The 18,162-nt window shown below is 39.2% G+C and overlaps 1 protein-coding gene and 1 pseudogene across 1 annotated transcript in view; both read right to left on the bottom strand.

Annotated features, from left to right (window-relative positions):
• The window catches only part of LOC131275614 (acyl-coenzyme A synthetase ACSM5, mitochondrial-like), a 163,597-nt gene that overhangs the window by 138,807 nt on the left and 6,628 nt on the right, over window positions 1-18,162 (bottom strand). The window lies entirely within an intron of this gene.
• On the bottom strand, window positions 3,942-5,852 carry LOC101417394 (G protein-coupled receptor kinase 5-like; annotated as a pseudogene).

The raw sequence follows: 18,162 nt of genomic DNA, 5'->3' as shown, positions 1-18,162 counted from the left end.
GTTGAGGGGACTATTTTTTCCCCACTTTCAAACCCTTGTCAAAGATCAGTTGGCCATGAAGATGAGGGTTTATTCCTGAACTCTATTATTTTTTTAAAAGGTTTTATTTATTCATTTCTCCCTACCCCCTTGCTGCCTGTACCCACTGTGTCTGTTCATCTTGTTTCTCTAGGAGGTACTAGAAAGCAAACCTCCAATGTGGAAGGGAGGTATCCAATCACCTGAGCCACCTCTGCTCCCTGCTCTGTCACATCCCCCACCATGTTCCTTCTTCTGTGTCTCTTGCTGTGTCATCTTGTTATGTCAGCCCGCTATACCTGCCCATCATGCCATCTCGTTATCTTCTTTAGGAAGCACAGGGAACTGAACCAGGGACCTCCCAAGTGGTAGGCAGGAGCTCGATTGCTTGAGCCACATCTGCTTCCCTGAACCTTCTACTCTATTCCTTTATGTCTGTCCTTGTGCCTTGTGCTGATTTATGATGGCTTTTTGATAAAGTTTGAAGTCAGAAAATGTCCTCTAATGCTCTTTTTCTAGATGGTTTTGGCTATTTGGGGTCCCTTGCCTTTCCATATGAATGTGATTATTGGCTTTCTCATTTTTGCAAAGAAGGCTGTTGGAATTTTGATTGGGATTGTGTTAAATCCATGAGCACAGAGTATCTTTTCATTTATTTAGGACTTAATTTCTTTTAGTAATGATTTATAGTTTTTTCAAACAAGTCCTTTACATCCTTTGTTAAAATTATTCCTAGATATTTAATTTTTTCAGTTGCTATTGTGAATGGAATTGTTTTCTTGTTTTCCTTTTCAGATTTTTCATTACTGGTATATAGAAACTCTATGACTTTTGCATATTGATCTTGTACCCAGCTACTTCAATGATTTCATTTTTAGCTTTAGTAGCTTTCTTGTCAATTGGTTGAGATATTCTATATACAGGAACATGTCTTCTGTAAATAGATATAGTTTTAATTCTTCCTTTCCAATTTGGATGTCTTTTATTTATTTTTTCTTGCCTAATTGCTCTGGTTAGCAATTCTAGTACATTGCTGACTAGGATGGTGATAATACGCATCCTTGTCTTGTTAATGATTTTAGGGGAAAGCTTTCAGTCTTTCACTATTGAGTATGATGTCAGCTGTGGGCTTTTCATATATGCCCTCTATTATGCTGATTAAGTTTCCTCCCATTCCTAGTTTTCTGAATTTTTTTTTATTGCAAAAGGGTGCTAGATTTTGTTAAATGTCCTTTGTCAGTTGAGATGATTGTGTTTTTTCTTTCATTCTATTAATGTGGTGTATTAAATTGATTTTCTTATGTTGAACCATCCATACATTCCCAGGATAAATCCCACTTGATCATGTGTATAATACTTGTAATGTGCAATTGGATTTGGTTTTTTAATATTTTGTTGAAGTTTTGCATCTATATTCATGATGAACATTGGTCTGAAATTTCTTTTCTTGTGTTATTTCTATTTAGCTTTAGTGTTACGAATATTTCTACTTAGCCTCATAAGAGGAAGTGTTCCTTCTCAACTTTTTAGAAGCGTTTGAGAAACATTGATGATAATACTTTTTTGAATGTTTGGGAATAAACACTAGTGAAGGTATCTGATCTTGGACTTTTCTTTGTTGGGATGGCTTTTGATTGCTGGTTCAGATTCTTTATTTATTATTGGCCTTTTGAGATCCTTTATTTCCTCTGAAGTCAGTTAAGGTAATTCGTGTGATTCCATGAAATTGTCTATTTCATCTAGATTGTCTAATTTGTTGGCATACCATTGTTCATAGCATCCTCTTATAATATTTTTATTTGTGTAAGGTCAGTAGTAACATCCCCCATTAATTTCTGATTTCTCTGATTTTTGATAGTCTAGCTAAAAGTTTGTCAAATTTTATTGCTCTTTCCAAAGATCCAAACTTTGGTTTCATTCATTCTCCCTATTGTTTTTTCTATTCTTTATTTCATTTATCTCCACTCTAATCTTTATTATTTTCTTCATCTCACTATGTTTAGTTTGCTCTTCTTTTCCTATATGTTCTCTGTGTGAGGTTAGATTACTGATTTGAGATCTTTCTTCTTTTTTAATATGGGCATTTAGAACTATAAATTTCTCTCTGAGCACTGCCTTTGCTGTGTCTCATAAGTTTTGGTATACTGTGTTTTTATTTCCATTTATCTAAAGATATTTCCTATTTTCCCTGTGGTTTCTTCTTTGGCCCACTGGTTGTTTAAGAGTATGTTATTTAATTTCCACATCTTTGTAAATTGTCCAGTTCTCTCTCTGCACTGAATTCTAGCTTCATTCCACTGTGGTTATACAAAATACTTTATATGATTTCAATCTTTTAAAATTTACTGGTGGGGAGCAGGTGTAGTTCAGTGGTTGAGCACCTGCTTCTCATGTATGAGGTCCCAGGTTTGATCCCAGTACCTCCTAAAAAAATAATTACTGACACTTGTTTTGTGACTTACTATATTGTCTAGCCAAATAAACAATCCATATGTACTTAAGAAAAACATGTATTCTGCTGTTGTTAAAGTGTTCAATATATGTCTGCTAGGCCTTATTGCTTTATACTATTTTTCAAGTCCTCTATTTCCTTTTTGATCTTCCCTCTAGATGTTCTACTGATTATACAAAGTGGTTTATTGAAGTCTTCTACTATTAATGTAGAACCATCTATTTCTCCTTTCAAATGCTTCATATATTTTGGGGTTCTGTTTTTATGTGTATATATGTGTGTAATTGTTCTATATTCTTGATGAATTGACACTCTTATTAGTATATAGTGGCCTTCTTTGTCCCTTTTAACAGTTTCTGACTTAAAGTCCTTTTGGTCTGCTATTAGTGTGGCTACATTAGGCTCTTTTGGTTACTATTTACATGGAATATTTTTTTCCATTCTTTCACTTTCAACCTACTTAAATCTATGGAACTAGCATATAGTTGGGTCATGCTTTTTTTCATCCATTCTGCCAAGACCTGCCTTTTAACTAGAAATGTTAATCCATTTACATGTAAAGTAAATACTTATAATGCAGGACTTTCTTCTGTAGTTTTGCTGTTTGGTTTTTGCAAGTTTTATACCTTTTTTTTAAATCCCTCAATTTTTCCATTACTGGTTATGTTTGTACTTATTTGATCTTTTGTAGTGAACCCTTTAGGATCACTTCTCATTTCCTTCAAGGCATATTTTTCCAATATTTTATTTGTGATTTAATTTAAATCTTTGTGATTAAATTTTAGTCTTAAATTTAACATCCTAAATCTACAGCAATCTTATTTGGTTTGACACCAACTTAACTTAAATAGCATACACAACCTATGTTCCTGTATTCTTCTATCCCCCAACCTTTATGTAATTCTTATCACAAATTATATATTTTTATACATTTGCATTTTAGATAATATAGGAAGTAAAAAATGGAGTTTTAAACCAAAAATACAATAGAACTAGAATTATATTTACCCATCAGTACCTTTACTGAAGATGATCTTTATTTCTTCATCTGTCTTCAATCTATTCTCTAGTGTCCTTTCCTTTCAAGCTGAAAAATTCCCTTAGCACTACCTGTAGGGCCAGTCTAATGATGACAAACTCCCTAAGCTTTTACCTTGGAAAAATTTTCTCTTTCCCTCATTTTTTTTCCTTTTTCTACATTTAATAAAAACATTCTCTCATTTGAGGCTCTGGAAGCCTTGAGTCAATTTTTTATTTTTTTGTAAATTCCTCCACCCCACTCCTAAAATGCCTTAAAACACATAACAGTGGTTACACAGAAAATATACACCCTCAGAGTCTGACTTTTATTTAAATACAAATACACAAAATGCAAACTTCAGACAATAGGGAAATTTACAAAATTTTTCTTTAAAAATAATAAAGACAAAATTCAGTTCTAGTTATGACACTATTAAAATACATGCAAGTATCATATCCAAGTGGATTTCTATTGCAATGTTCAACAAAGACAAATCTAATCTACCCTGGATTGAAGGCTACCTCTGAAAACAGACCTGAGTGGAAATTTCTTTGAGAAAAACCAAGGCTCTACTTCAAGTGAGTCAGAAGGCCTCCCTCCCCAGTTCCTGGAGGGGCTCCCTGTGTGTCCAGCTGGAGCAGCAGCTCCCCTGGTCACCAGTTCCACTTCTAAATGGAAGGGTTTGGGCTGGTTCCACATTGGTGTTTGAAGTGACATGGTCTGAATTTATGTGATGGTTAAAACTGGTTTTGAAATTGGGTTAACTCTTAGAATTGTTCTGATGTTGATGTTTGAAGATTCTCTGGAGCAGCCCTTTCTTCGGTGGCTCCAGAGGGTAACTTCTGTTCAGGTCTGGTGAGAGTGTGCCATGAGGTCCAAACATTTTCAGCTTCTTAAAGCACTCTGTAGGGAAGCAGACTTGGCCCAATGGATAGCGCGTCCGCCTACCACATGGGAGGTCTGCAGTTCAAACCCTGGGCCTCCTTGATCTATGTAGAGCTGGCCCATGCACAGTGCTGGTGTGCACAAGGAGTGCCCTGCCACATAGGGGTGTCCCCTGCATAGGGGAGCCCCACGCACAAGGAGTGTGCCCTGTAAGGAAAACCACCCAGTGCAAATTTTTTTAAAAAAGCACTCTGTCCACATCATCTCATTTTGCCACAGGATAGGCACAGAGCCTGTGGAGAACTTAGAGTAGAAGTAATCATCTGTGTGGTCCAAGTTGAAGCCCTTCATGGTGGAGAACTGCTCAATATCCAGTATGTCCTTACAATACACAGCCCTTGGGTCTGGAACAAAGGGAACGTTCAGCATTCTGGCTTATAAACTTTTGAAATTCATGTTCCTGAAAAAGGAGTCTCTTGACTTCTGCAGCTCCCTCTCCTGGCAGCCCAGTCTCTGCTTTGCATCTATGGTGAGCAACATTTTACAGATAGACGTGGCTTCCTCAGAGAACTTGTGGAAGTACATCTCCTCTGTCTCCAGGATTTGGTGGCCCACCTCCTCCCACTGCACCTTCTTGTGCTGGCAGAACAATGACTGGCCCTCAATCATCTCATGTATGAGGTAGCCCAGACCCCAGTAGTCAGGGTTCAGGCCATATCTCTGGTTGTTCAGGACCTCTGGAACCATGTAGCCGATGGTGTCCGCCCGGCCCCAGATCAAGTCACACTTGGGGACCTTCACAGGAGACCCAGGTCCAAGATCTGAATGTGGCTGTAATTGTCCAACAGGATATTTTCAGGGTTCAGATCTCTGTAGGTGGCATTCTCTTAGTGGAGGTCTTCCAAACCACACAGAATCTCTGCTATGTAAAACAGGGCATGCTCCTCAAAGCCCAGGTTGCCCATGATGCAGATGTGGAACTTCAGGTCGCCCCATTCATGATGGTCAGCACCAAGCACAGTGTGTCCTTGGTCTTGTAGGCATAGGCCAGGTTGATCACAAACTAACCAGGGACCTGCCCCAGGATCTGCTTCTCATTGAGTGCCAGCAACTCCCCTTTCTTCTTTTTGATCCCAAGCACTTGCAGGCACACATTTCCCCAGTGGCCAGAATTTAGCAGGCACAGACCTCCCCAAAGCTCCTCTTTCCTAACACTGGATATTGCCTGAAAGTGTTTTTGGTCACTGGTTGCCATTCTAACCATTTCCACTGGAGAAAGTGGTCAAAATACATGCTGTCCAGGTATTCCTAGATTGGTTCTCCCCCTCAGGTAGTCGTGGACAGATTGTACACAAGCCAAAAAGAGTTCTTTGTAGGCCTCTGAAGGAGCTTCTCCTTCCTCTGGGAGACAAGGTCTCAGCCAATTTGGGTGATGAACTTTGGGGTGAGGTACTTGGTCATAATTTCTTCCCCTTCTCTCTCAGTTTTTCTTCAGGAGTAACTTCGTATTATACCAAGTCCAGAAACTGAATGTAACATTGCAGCCCGGGTCTGGTCTCATTGAACTTCTGGAAAAGCAGCCTCCCAACCAGTTGCTTGTCACATAAACAGCAGTAATCTCTGTCTATGGTCCTTCAGAGGTCTTCACACAAGCAAATGTGAAGGAACTTCAGTATTTCCTTTCACTTCTTGCTTTTCCCTTTGTGCTTCCCTGTGCCCCCTTCCCTGGCTTTCAGCAACATCTTCATTGGCCATGATGTTTTCCAGCTTCAATGGTCAGCATCTGAGTCGCAGGTGGGGCAGTCAGCACCTGGGAGTACTGCCACTGCAGTTGGAGCCAGGAGCAAGCAGCCAGCTGTGCCAACCTCATTATTTCTCTTTTATCCCCAGGAGTTTCCTCCCTCTACAAAGAGGAGCCATCCTCCTTCTTCCCTCTGTGTCCCCCCTCCCTGCCTCCTTCAGAAGCCTCTCCCCCACCCCCCACCCTCCACATTTCTCTGTCACTCTATTCTCCTCCCTTTCTGCTCCCTCAGATGCTTTAATGCTTCTTCTCCCTCATTTTTGAAACAGTTTTATCAGATACGAATTATTCTTGGTTAGCAAGTTTTTGCTTGCAGCACATTAAATTGTTATCTCACTGCCTTCTTGCCTCCATGGTTTTCTATGAGAAATTGGCACAAAATCTTATTGAGACTTCCTTGTGCATGACCAGTGGTCTACAGAATTTGGTCTTTTGTATTTCACAGTGTGATTATAATATGTCTATGTGGGTCTATTTGGGTTTATCCTGTTTGCAGTTCATTGAGCTTCTTGGATGTGTATATTCTTGTCTTTCATAAAATTTGGGAAGTTTTTAGGCTTTATTTCTTTGAATATTATTTCTTCCCCTTTCTCTCTTTCTTCTCCTTCTGGGACTCCCATAATATTTATATTGGTATCCTTGATGGTTTCCCACAGGTCTCTCAGACTCTGTTTACTTTTCTTCATTCTTTTTTCTTTCTACTCTTCAGACTGAATAAATTATATTATCTTTTAGTTCATTGAGTCTTTCTTTTGGCAGCTCCAATCTGCCTTTAAACCCTTGTGGAAAATTTTTTATTTCTGTTACTGTAACCTTCAGCTGGGTTTAGTTTCTCTTTACGGTTTCTATCTTTACTTTCCTGATTTTCCTTTAGGTCTTTGTGCATGGCTTATTTAGTTCTTTAAGCATATGTAGGACCATTTTTTTAAAAAAGTCTTTCTCCATTTTTTTTTCTCTCCCCTTCCCCCTCCCCCCCCAGTTGTCTGTGCTCTGTGTCCATTCATTGTGTGTTCTTCTGTGACCGCTTCTATCCTTATCAGCGGCACCAGGAATCTGTGTTTCTTTTTGTTGCATCATCTTGGTGTGTCAGCTCTCCATTTGTGCAGCACCATTCTTGGGCAGGCTGCACTTTCTTCCGCACTGGGCGGCTCTCCTTATGGGGTGCACTCCTTGTGTGTGGGGCTCCCCTATGCGGGGGACACCCCTGTGTGGCAGGGCACTCCTTGCATGCATCAGCACTGCACATGGGCCAGCTCCACATGGGTCAAGGAGGCCCGGGGTTTGAACCGCAGACCTCCCATGTGGTAGGCAGATGCCCTACCCATTGGGCCAAGTCTGCTTCCCCCACTTTTTTTTTAAGTCTTTGTCTGGACTATCCAAGGTCTGATCTTCCTCATTGATGATTTTTAATGCTTTACCCCATTTCTTTGCATGGGACATAGTTTTCCTGCTTCCTTGCATGTTTTGTAATCTTTGGTGGCAACCTGGAAATTTTTATATTTTAAGGTGTTATGTCTGGAATTTAGATGCTGAGATATCTGATCCTTGAACTTGAATCCAGCTAGAGTTATGACAGAGATTTTCTTGAATGCCAGACACTAACAAACAAAACAAAACAAAACAAAACAAAACAAAATCACCTCTGCTGATTGGCCTGTATGAGTGCTCTCCCTCATTGCTTAACAATCCTCCCAATAAGTTTAGAGAATAGCCTGAGGCCAAAGCATAGGCCTTTACATGTATCTAGTTCTGGGCATATGCATATGGCCCTAGAATTTCCCCTATTTATACCATCTGAATGTCCCCCTTTCCCTAGGAAACAGGGTTTGATCATGATCCAGGTGCTATAGTGTATGTCCACAGCTGGCAATTCTCAGCCCTAGGAAAACGTGACTTGACTGCTCTACAGCATTCTGCAGGAGAACTCTGTGATCTGCCTCTATTCACAGGGCAAGTTCTGGGACAGTGATCCTAAGATGAGCATCCTGGTTTAATCCTTCAGGTTACCACCAGACAGAATGACACAAACATGCACCCTAGTATGTGCACAAGGGTTATTATTATCCCTCCAGAACCAGGATGTGGGATGAAGGAAGGGCCAGAAAGGGTGCCATGAAATCATATTGTTTTTAAGTTGCCTTTTTCTTAATTCAGCACTTGCCCTGTTACTTCAACCCTTTATTTCCAGAGCTTTGAGAAAGATAGTCTGTTGTTTAAATCTTCTGTGGGGAGACTGGAGCCTGGGAGTGTCTTACTCTGCTATCTTGATTATTTATGATCAACTAGGGCAATTTTGCTCCCTAGTGGACATAAAATGTCTGAAGTCATTTTGGGTTGTAATAACTGGGTAAGAGGGAGTGCTATTAGCAACTAATGCTGTAGAGGCCAATGGTGCTACTAAACACCTGCAATGCACAGGACAGCCCCCACACCAAAGAATTATCCAGTACAAATATCAGTAATCCTGGGCTTGAGAAAAAGTGCTATATATGTTCTTTCCTAGGCTCCATGCTGGGCCTCATAGAGGGAATAGGTTTGTGGTGCAGAGAGCTGGGATTTCATGGCATCTACTCAAATGCCATTAGCACCTACCTTTAACCATTTGATATGCAGATATAGAATAATAAAGCTAAGGTGAGATATGGATGATGAGTAGTGGACCAGCTCACACATTTGATGTGTCACATGTCCTAGTTCTTTGGGATCACTTGCAAATAATTAAAACTGTTAAGCATTCTAATAATGCCCTAGGTTTATTGTTAAACTAAAGTATAGCTAAAGTGCTGTTGGAAAAGATTATTCCATTGGTAGTATGTGTGCCTTCCTGTGGACTGGAGATTTCATCTGCAGCAACAAAAAGTACAATATCTAGAAAATTATCTGAAAAATGTGGAAGGCCCTCACACAAACTATAAAACTTTGAAAGGCATAAAAAACCTGTACAGGGAAGTGGATATGGCTCAACTGATAGAGCTTTCACCTTCCATATAGGAGGTCCAAGGTTTGACACCTAGGGCTTCCTGGCCCATGTGGTGAGCTGGCCCACCTGGAATGCTACCCTGCACAAGGAGTGTCACCCCACACAAAGGTACCCCTGTGCAAGGAGTGCAGCCCCATGCAGGAGTGCAGCTCAGCCAGGACTGGTGCTGCCCACATGAAGAGCTGACACAGAAAAATGACGCAACAAAAATGAGACACAGAGAAGAGATAATATGAGATTAAATGAACTAGGGAGCTGAGGTGGAGCAAGAGAATGATCACCTCTCTCCCACTGTGGAAGGTCCCAGGATAGGTTCCCGAAGCTGCCTAATGAGACTACAACAGACGTAGAAAAACACACAGCAAATGGACACAGAGAGCAGACAATGGACAGGAGGAGGGGGGAGAAATAAGAAAAACAAAAAAACCAAAAAAAAAAACCCTGTACAAATAACCAGACCATCAGGTTCTCAGAGAGATAACTTTGTATTGTAAAAGAGAGATAATAATATCTACCTCACTGGGTTCTGGTATCAGAGATAATGAATATAAAGCATCAAGTACAAGTAGGCATTTGTTAAATAGTATCTATTATAATAAAGTCTTACAATTTGCATCACAGTATCTATTAATGCAGCCCATAATAAAGTAGTACTATTGCATTGAAGAATAAGGGTTTTACCTTCAAAATATGCATGCTCTTTGATCCCAAAATGTGGGAAAAGAGTTTCACCTGTTCTATTGTAGATGTTGCAGTTGTTTCTCTATTATTGTAGATGATGTTGCAGTTCTAACAGCAAACAGCTGCTCGGTAGTTTCCAATAAATAAAAGGTGGAAACCAGGGTCAAGGCTCTCTCAGTTTCAGAAGCTGTAAGTCCCCTGGTCCCAGCTTTATCTCCTCTCTCATCTATCTCTCTCTGTCCTTTATTTTATAAAGTTATGTGTGGCCTTCCCTTCAAGGCAACCAATTGCTGACTTAGCATGGAAACTGGCACCCAATGTGGGGCATGAAGGGAAAAAGGCTTGCAGCATCTGGGGCCTGACCAGGGACCTGAATGGAAGAGGGATTGCCTCGAGCAAAACTAAAGTGGTTGTAAAGGCACAGAGCCCTGAGTGGTTTAGAAAGCCTTCAAAGTCCTCAAGGGTTTGTTTTTATTTCCCCACACAATGTCCTGTGTGGATACCAGCTCATCAGATAAAGCCATACCATGAACGCTAAGAGTCGACAAAAGTTCCTGTGGAACCCAAAACCTCCGGTCATGCAGATGGAGAGACAGACACTGGAAACTGCATGGCTGGGTCTCATTCTGAAGACTAGAATGATTTTACATCGAAGTATCTAAACTACAGAACTTGTTCAAGCATGGCATCATAAAGCAAGTATGACTTGGGGACAAAAAGATTAAGAAGGAAATTGAGAGGAGGAAAACTGGAAAAGAAATGTTGAATTATAGAAGTAAGCAATGAAGAAATTCTACATTAATAGATTTAGAACTGCTTTTGTGTTTGTTCAGTGTCAGTGTGTGTGTTGTAATTATTACAGTAAGTGAAAAAAAGAAAAAGGAAGGAAAAAAGAAAGATAGAAAGAAAAAGGAAGAAAAGAGAGAGAAAGGAAGGAAAAAGAAAAAGGAAAAGAGAAAAAGACAAAGAAAGGAAAAAAGAAAAGGGAAGAAAAGAGAAAAGAGAAAGGAAGGAAAAGAGAAAAAAGGGAAGAAAAGAGAAAAAGAGAAAGGAAGGAAAAAAGAAAAGAGATAGAAAAAGGACAAATAGAGAAAAAAGAAGGAAGGAAAAAAGAAAAATGAAGGAAAGAGAAAAAGAGAAAGGAAAGAAAAAGAGAAAAAGAAGGGAAAAAAGAAAAAGGAGAAAAGAGATAAAGACAAAAAGGAAGAGAAAAAAGAAAAAGAAAGGATAAAATAAAAGATGTAAAAGTTAAGCAAATATTAAAAAAGGTAAAAAGTTTGTGGGAATTTCAGTTAAAATGTTTTAAGGTGTATTTTGTCCTAAAATAAAATGATTAATATGGAGATACGCAGGACAGAACTAGTATTCCTATAGTAAGTTGTAAAAGTATTATGGTAGCATTCCATGAGATGACGTGTTTTGAAAAAGTAAAACAAATCTGAATGAACACAAAAAGTCCAAAAACTGTGTGAAAAGGTCCTCCATGGACTTTTGCAGTTCTTCAAGGCCTTCTGCCCTGGCCTGATGGCAATGAATCTGGCTGCACAGAAGAAGCCTGCGACAGTGACACTACTAAAAAACATCAGAGACAATGGTATTGTAAGGGCCTGGCAAACAATTGGGACAAGCTGTAAGGTCCCTGCTGCTCAATCAAATTCTTAAATGTTTGAGTAAGACAAAAGTATATTCTCTGCTGTAATTGATAAATACAATGTTTTCTCATGTTAATGGAGTTTGTAATGACTTAGCCTGTGAATTGGATGTGGCCAGCACTAATATCGAGAACTGGCCTATACAGCCTTGCTGGTTGGGAATTTTAAGCCCATGAGAAATGAAAGTATATTCATTAAATGTCTGCTAGTTGGGACCCTTATTGTTTGTTGTTGTATAGTCTACAGTAGTTATGGATTATGTATAAAATGCTTGAATACTAATCAGAACTTTAATAATGAAACATATTGTGTACTTAAGTGACTTGATGAACTGTAAGTGATATATAAATGTACCTTGATGTAAATCTCTTGTTTTAAGTTTGAACAATCCTAGGACTGAATGAGCAAAAATTTAATGAGTATTGTTCAAACCTAAAAGTAAAAATATCATGCAAGAAGCTTTGTTAATCAGTGAAATATCACTTGTGCAGACTTAGCAAAAACAAAAAGGGAGAAATATGTGGGAAAACGAGTTTCACTTGTTCTATTGTAGATGTTGCAGTTGTTAGATGTTGCAGTTGTTTCCTATTATTGTAGATGATGTTGTAGTTCTAACAGAAAACAGCTGCTCAGTAGTTTCCAATAGCAAAAGGTGGAAACTAGGGTCAAGGCTCTCTCAGTTCCAGAAGCTGTGAGTCCCCTGGTCCCAGCTTTATCTTCTCTCTCATCTCTCTCTCTCTGTCCTTTTTCTCTTAAAGTTCTGCATTGCCTTCCCTTTGCGCCAACTATCGCTGAGCTGATCGCAGCATCAAAACTCAAAAGTATGGTCCACAAACCAGAAACATCAGAATCACCTGGGAATTTGTTAGAAATATAAATTCTTGGGCCCGCTGTAGACCAACAGAACCAGAAACTTTGGGTTTAGGACCCAGCAACCTGTTTTAAAACCTTCTAGACATTTCAGACTTCCAGGAAGATGGCGGACTAGAAGGACCTGGGACTCTCTCCTCCTCCAGAAAAATAGCTAGAGGACAGGCTGAAACAGTCTAGAAAAAGGTCTTCTAGGGTTTTGGACACCAGACAAAGGCTGGACACTGCCCAGAGGAGAGAGGGACAAAGGAGAGAAATCATTATGACAGAACTGTGAGTTGAAACCAGCAGCTACTGCTGCCGGTACCATCCCCCACACTAAAGACACTTTGGAATCAGGCCTCTGGGCCTGCGGCTACAGAAAAAGGGGGTTCCAGGGATCTACGACCCCAGGAAAGGGAAGACAGAGGGACACAGCCTAATGCTGACCCAGCTTCTGATTACAAATTTGGTTTGCTGTGTCCCAAGAGCCCTCCCAGGCCAGTGGGACCACACGGTGGTTTGCCCTGGGAGCACAGGACTGGAGAAATCTGACCTTCCCATAGTTAGGGCTGATTGTTGAAGATGCCCCAGGAAAGGGGAGAGAGAGGGCACAGGCTAAGGCTGACTCAGCTTTTGACTCATAAATTTGGTCTGCTGTGTGCCACTAGCCCTTCCATGCCATTGTTTGCCTTGGGAGCCCTCAAGAGGCTAAAGATATATGAACCTTTCAATTTCCTTCTCTGCTAACCAAGACTGATTGCTAGGGACTCCCTACCCAGGAAAAGGGAGGGGGGTTGCCAGAGAAGGCTGGAGAACTGTCTCAGAGAAAGTTTGAATTACAAGGCTCCTAGCCTCCGGACAGGAAGCGTTACCACATTGATCCCATCTGTGTTGCAACAAATACACTCTGACCAGGCATTAAACTGAGAGGTGTTAAAGAGCGCCACCTGCTGGCAGACCAAGGAAGTGCATGTGAGAAAAGTAAAAATAAGTAGAAGAGGCTTTTTCTAGCCTTCTTTAGCTCCCCTCCCCAAGGCCCTAGGAAGCGAGTCACAAAGTACTGGGTCCAGTGCCCAGTTTTGAGCAAACAGCAGGAACAATTCTAACAACCCAGGTCAAGCCAAGAATCAAAGAGCACAGGTAACACACAGCCTCCTGCCACTAAATCCCTACAAAAAGGAAAGAAATTGAGCACCTGAATAAACTACATCCTATTCAGGTGCCTAGACATGAGCAAAAAATTATGAGCCATACTGAGAAAATAGAAGACATGGCCCAAGAAAAGGACTATATCAAAGCCCCAGAAGAGATGCAGAATTTGAGAGAACTAATGAGTGAGATGCACACAAATTTCTAAAATCAAATTAATGAGTTGAAAGACAATATGGTTAAAGAGATAAATGACATCAAAAAGACATTGAGCAAGCACAAAGAAGAATTTGAAATCCTCAACAGAAAGATAACAGAGCTCATGGGAATGAAAGAACAGAAAGAGAAAGAATGGAAATAATGAGCAGGGGGTCAGAGAGTTAAATGATAACAAAACACAACAACATATGTGTCATGGGAGTTTCAGAAGAAGAAGAGAAGGGAAAAGGGGCAGAAAGAGTACTTGAGGAAATAATAGCTGAAAATTTCCCAATTCTCACAAAAATTAACTTACATAGTCCAAGAAGCACACTATACCCCAATCAGAATAAACCTGAATAGGTCTATTTCAAGACAATATTACTCAGAATGTCAAATGTCAAAGATAAAGAGAAAATTCTCAGAGCAGCAAGGAAGAAGCAAACCATCATGTACAAGGGACGTACAGTAAGACTTAGCACAGATTTCTCTACAGAAACCATGAAGGTGAGAAGACAGTGGTATGATACAATTAGGATTCTGAAAAAGAAAAATTGTCAGCTGAGAATTCTTTATCCAGTAAAACTATCCTTCAAATATGAAAGTAAGTATAAAATATTCACAAACAAACAGCAACTAGGTTGCAAAAAATAATATACCTTTGCAGGAAATATTAAGGAAGCCTTAGAACCTGAAAGAAAAAGACAGGAAAAGAGAGGCTTGGAGGAGAGTATAGAAGAAAGAATAGCAGAAAGAATAACCAAAAGAGTAAAAAGACAGACAAAAATATGATAAAACATAGGAAAACCAAAGAATAAAATGATGGAAGTAAATAGTACATTTACAGTAATATCACTGAATGTGAAAGGATTAAATTCACCAATTAAAAGATACATGGTGACAGAATGGATTAAAAAAACCCATGAGCCATCCATATGCTGCTTAAAAGAAACTCATCTTAGACCCGGGGATACAAAATGGTTGAAAGTGAAAGGTTGGAAAAGGATACTCCATGCAAATAGCAACCAAAAAATGAAAGGGGTAGCTACATTAATATCAGACAAAGCAGACTTTAAATGCAAATGGGAAGATATATTTGGAGGGAAGTGGACTTGGCTCAGTGGTTAGGGTGGCTGTCTACCACATGGGAGGTCCACGGTTCAAACCCCGGGCCTCCTTGACCCATGTGGAGCTGGCCCATACATAGTGCTAATGCACGCAAGGAGTGCCCTGCCACGCAGGGGTGTGCCCTGCCACACAGGGGTGTCCCCCGCATAGGGGAGCCCCACGTGCAAGGAGTGCACCCTGTAAGGAGAGCCGCCCAGCATGAAAGAAAGTGCAGCCTGCCTAAGAATGGTGACACCGACACAGAGAGCTGACACAACAAGATGATGCAACAAAAAGAAACACAGATTCCCATGCCGCTGACAACAACAGAAGTGGACAAAGAAGAAGATGCAGCAAATAGACACAGAGAACAGACAACCAGGGCGGGGGGGGGGGGGGGGGGAGAGAAAGAAAGAAATAAATAAATCTTAAAAAAAAAATATTTGGAAATCACATATCCAACAAGCGTCTGATATCCATGAAATATAGAAACCCTACTACTTAACAATAAAAAAAAAAAGATCTTGTTGAAAAATAGGCAAAATACTTGAATAAACATTTGTTCAAAGAAGAAATACAAATGGCAAAAAAACATGAAAAAATGCTCAACATCACTGGCTATTAGGGAAATGCAAATCATAACGACAAGATATCATTTCACACATATTATAAGAGCCACTGAAAAAGACAGGAAATTAGAAGTGTTGGGGAGGATGTGGAGCAATAGTATGCTTATTCACTGTTGGTGGGGATGAAGAATGGTACAGCCACTGTAGAAGACTGGCAGTTCCTAAGGAAGTAGAATAAAGGTTTGCCATTTAGCCCAGCAAAACCACTCTACGTATACACCCAGAAGAAATGGGAAGAGTGACACATATAGACATCTGTATACCAATGTTTATCATGAGAATTCACAATTTCCAAAAGGTGGAAACAACCCAGTTATCCATCAACTGATGAACAGATAAACAAATTTGGGTATATATATATATATATGATGGAATATTATTAAGCTGTAAGAAGAAATGAAGTCATGAAGCATATGACAACATGGATGAACCTGGAGGCAATTATGTTGAATGAAGCAAGCCAGACACAAAAGGATAAATACTGTATGATTGCAATATTATTAACTAAATATAACGAGCAAACTCATGGCATTAACTAAAATATAGGTCACCAGAAAATAGAATGATGTTAGAGAATGGAAAGCTGAGGTTTAATCTGTCAGAATGTTGAAAAGATTGTTTATAAATCTTTGGAAATGAAATGGTGAAAGCACATCATCGTGTTTGTAGCTAACAGTAGTTTGATAGTGGTTGAAAGGAAAAGCCTAAGGTCCTGTATATCACTAGAAGGAAAGCTGAAAAATGAAGCATGAGACTGTATAGCATAGCAAACCCTCATGTTAAAAAAGAGTATGTAAATATTACATATATAAGACTGTTTTTCTTTGGAACAGAATAAATGTATGCTAAAGTTACAAGATATTAATAGGGTAATATTTTCATTTACCATCAATGGTGGAAAAAAAGGAAATATGCTAAGTGAAAGAAACTAGACAAACGGTATTATACTACATATTTTCTTTTACTCCATCTATACCAAATATAAATACAAATAAATGAGAAAGATAGAAATAGAATAGCAGTTATGTATGGCAGGGGAGGGATAGAGAAACTGAAAGGTAACTACTAAAAGAGTAGAAGTTTTTTTGTTTGTTTTTTATGATTTTATTTTGGAGTAATGAAAACACTCATACTGATTGAAGTGATGAATGCACAACTCTGTGAATATACCAATACCAGTGACTGCACACTTTGGTGTATTGTATGCTTTATGAATACATGTCAGTAAAATTGACAAAATAAAAGACCAAAGTATTGATACATGAAACAGCACAGATGGATCCCAAATGCAGTATGCTTGTGAAAGAGAGCCAGATTCAAAATGTAACATACTGTAATATCCCATTTATATAACATTCTGGACAAGGCAAAACTATAGGAATGGAGAATAGATCAGTGGGGTTGCCAGGGGTGAAGGGTTGGGGTAGGATTTGACTACAAAGGGATAGATAGCACATAGGAATTTGGGGCGAGGGGGGGATGATGGAGCTGTTCTCTATCTTTGTGTGGGGGTCGTTATGTGCTTTTTATGCCTTTCTCAAAACTCATAGATCTATACACCAAAAAGAGTGAATTTTACTGTATGTAAATCAAGTATGGACATCTTCTAGATTCATGCTAAACTTTGAGAACTGTTGGTTAGAACAAGGGCTCTAGAACCTTTGCCACTTTTTACCTGTGTGCCTTTATCCTTTCTAGGCCTCAGGCTCTTCTATGTGAAATGGGGTTATTATGAGGATAAATGAGATCATACCTGTAAAGCATCTTACAGTGCCTGGTAATAGTAAACAATAAATGTTAGCTATTATTACTACACAAGAAACAATGATTTCAGTGTTGGTGACTTGCCTAGAGTACACTGGAGGAAGAAAGGTAGGGTTTTCTGATGCAGAACGCTTGTTTTTTCTAAAATATCTAAAATCAGTCGGAACACATTGAAAGGGTCAATTTCCTTTAAAGACCCCCAGAACTGATATACATAAGAAATCCTTATTAGAAAAACATGAACAGTATTAGGTGAAATTAGAATCCTGCTCTTATTAGGTCAAAAGAACCCTTCTTACTCTGAATTATATTACTAAGTTTTTCTTACATTAATTCAGCAATTACAATGTCCTTATCTCTTCTCCTTAACACCAATCTTTTCACAAAGTGGGGTAGGGATAGAATAGGGAAATAGCTTTGGCTCACCCATTGTTCATACTTTAAAAAGAAGTGAAAACATGTTGTCAAGTGATGCCCTCCCACTTGAAAATTTGCTGGAAGCTAAAGAGCTTGATAAATACCATCCCCAGAAGTGTTTTCTCCTCATAGAATTTATTTAAGTGGACAGTTTCTTAGAATTGAAAAATAATAGCTATAAATAATAGCCTGTTTTATGTAAAAAGAACAAGAATACTTTCACAAGATGAGAAGTATTACACTCTCAAAGAAAAATAACCATCACCCACAATCCTTCCAATCAATCAAAAGCACTGTTAAACTTTCAAGATAGTTCCTTACAGTGGGTTTTTGTTTGTTTTTGTTATACATAGACTTTTCCCCCTCCTTTTTTCTTCTTGTTTACATTTTGAATTTGTCGAAATCTATGTGCTCAAACCTTCTAAAATTATAAATTCTCTGATCTTTTGATTTTAAGCTGTGATTTTCAACTCTGATTTAAAGAAGTAAAAAAATTCTGTAAAAAGCAGTGGTTTTCAACTCTGGTTGCACAGGAGATTTGCCTAGAAAGTTGTTT

The sequence above is a fragment of the Dasypus novemcinctus genome, chromosome 23 (genome assembly GCF_030445035.2).
Source record: "Dasypus novemcinctus isolate mDasNov1 chromosome 23, mDasNov1.1.hap2, whole genome shotgun sequence".
Taxonomy (NCBI): Eukaryota; Metazoa; Chordata; class Mammalia; order Cingulata; family Dasypodidae; genus Dasypus; species Dasypus novemcinctus.
This window is presented reverse-complemented; position numbering and strand designations above follow the sequence as displayed.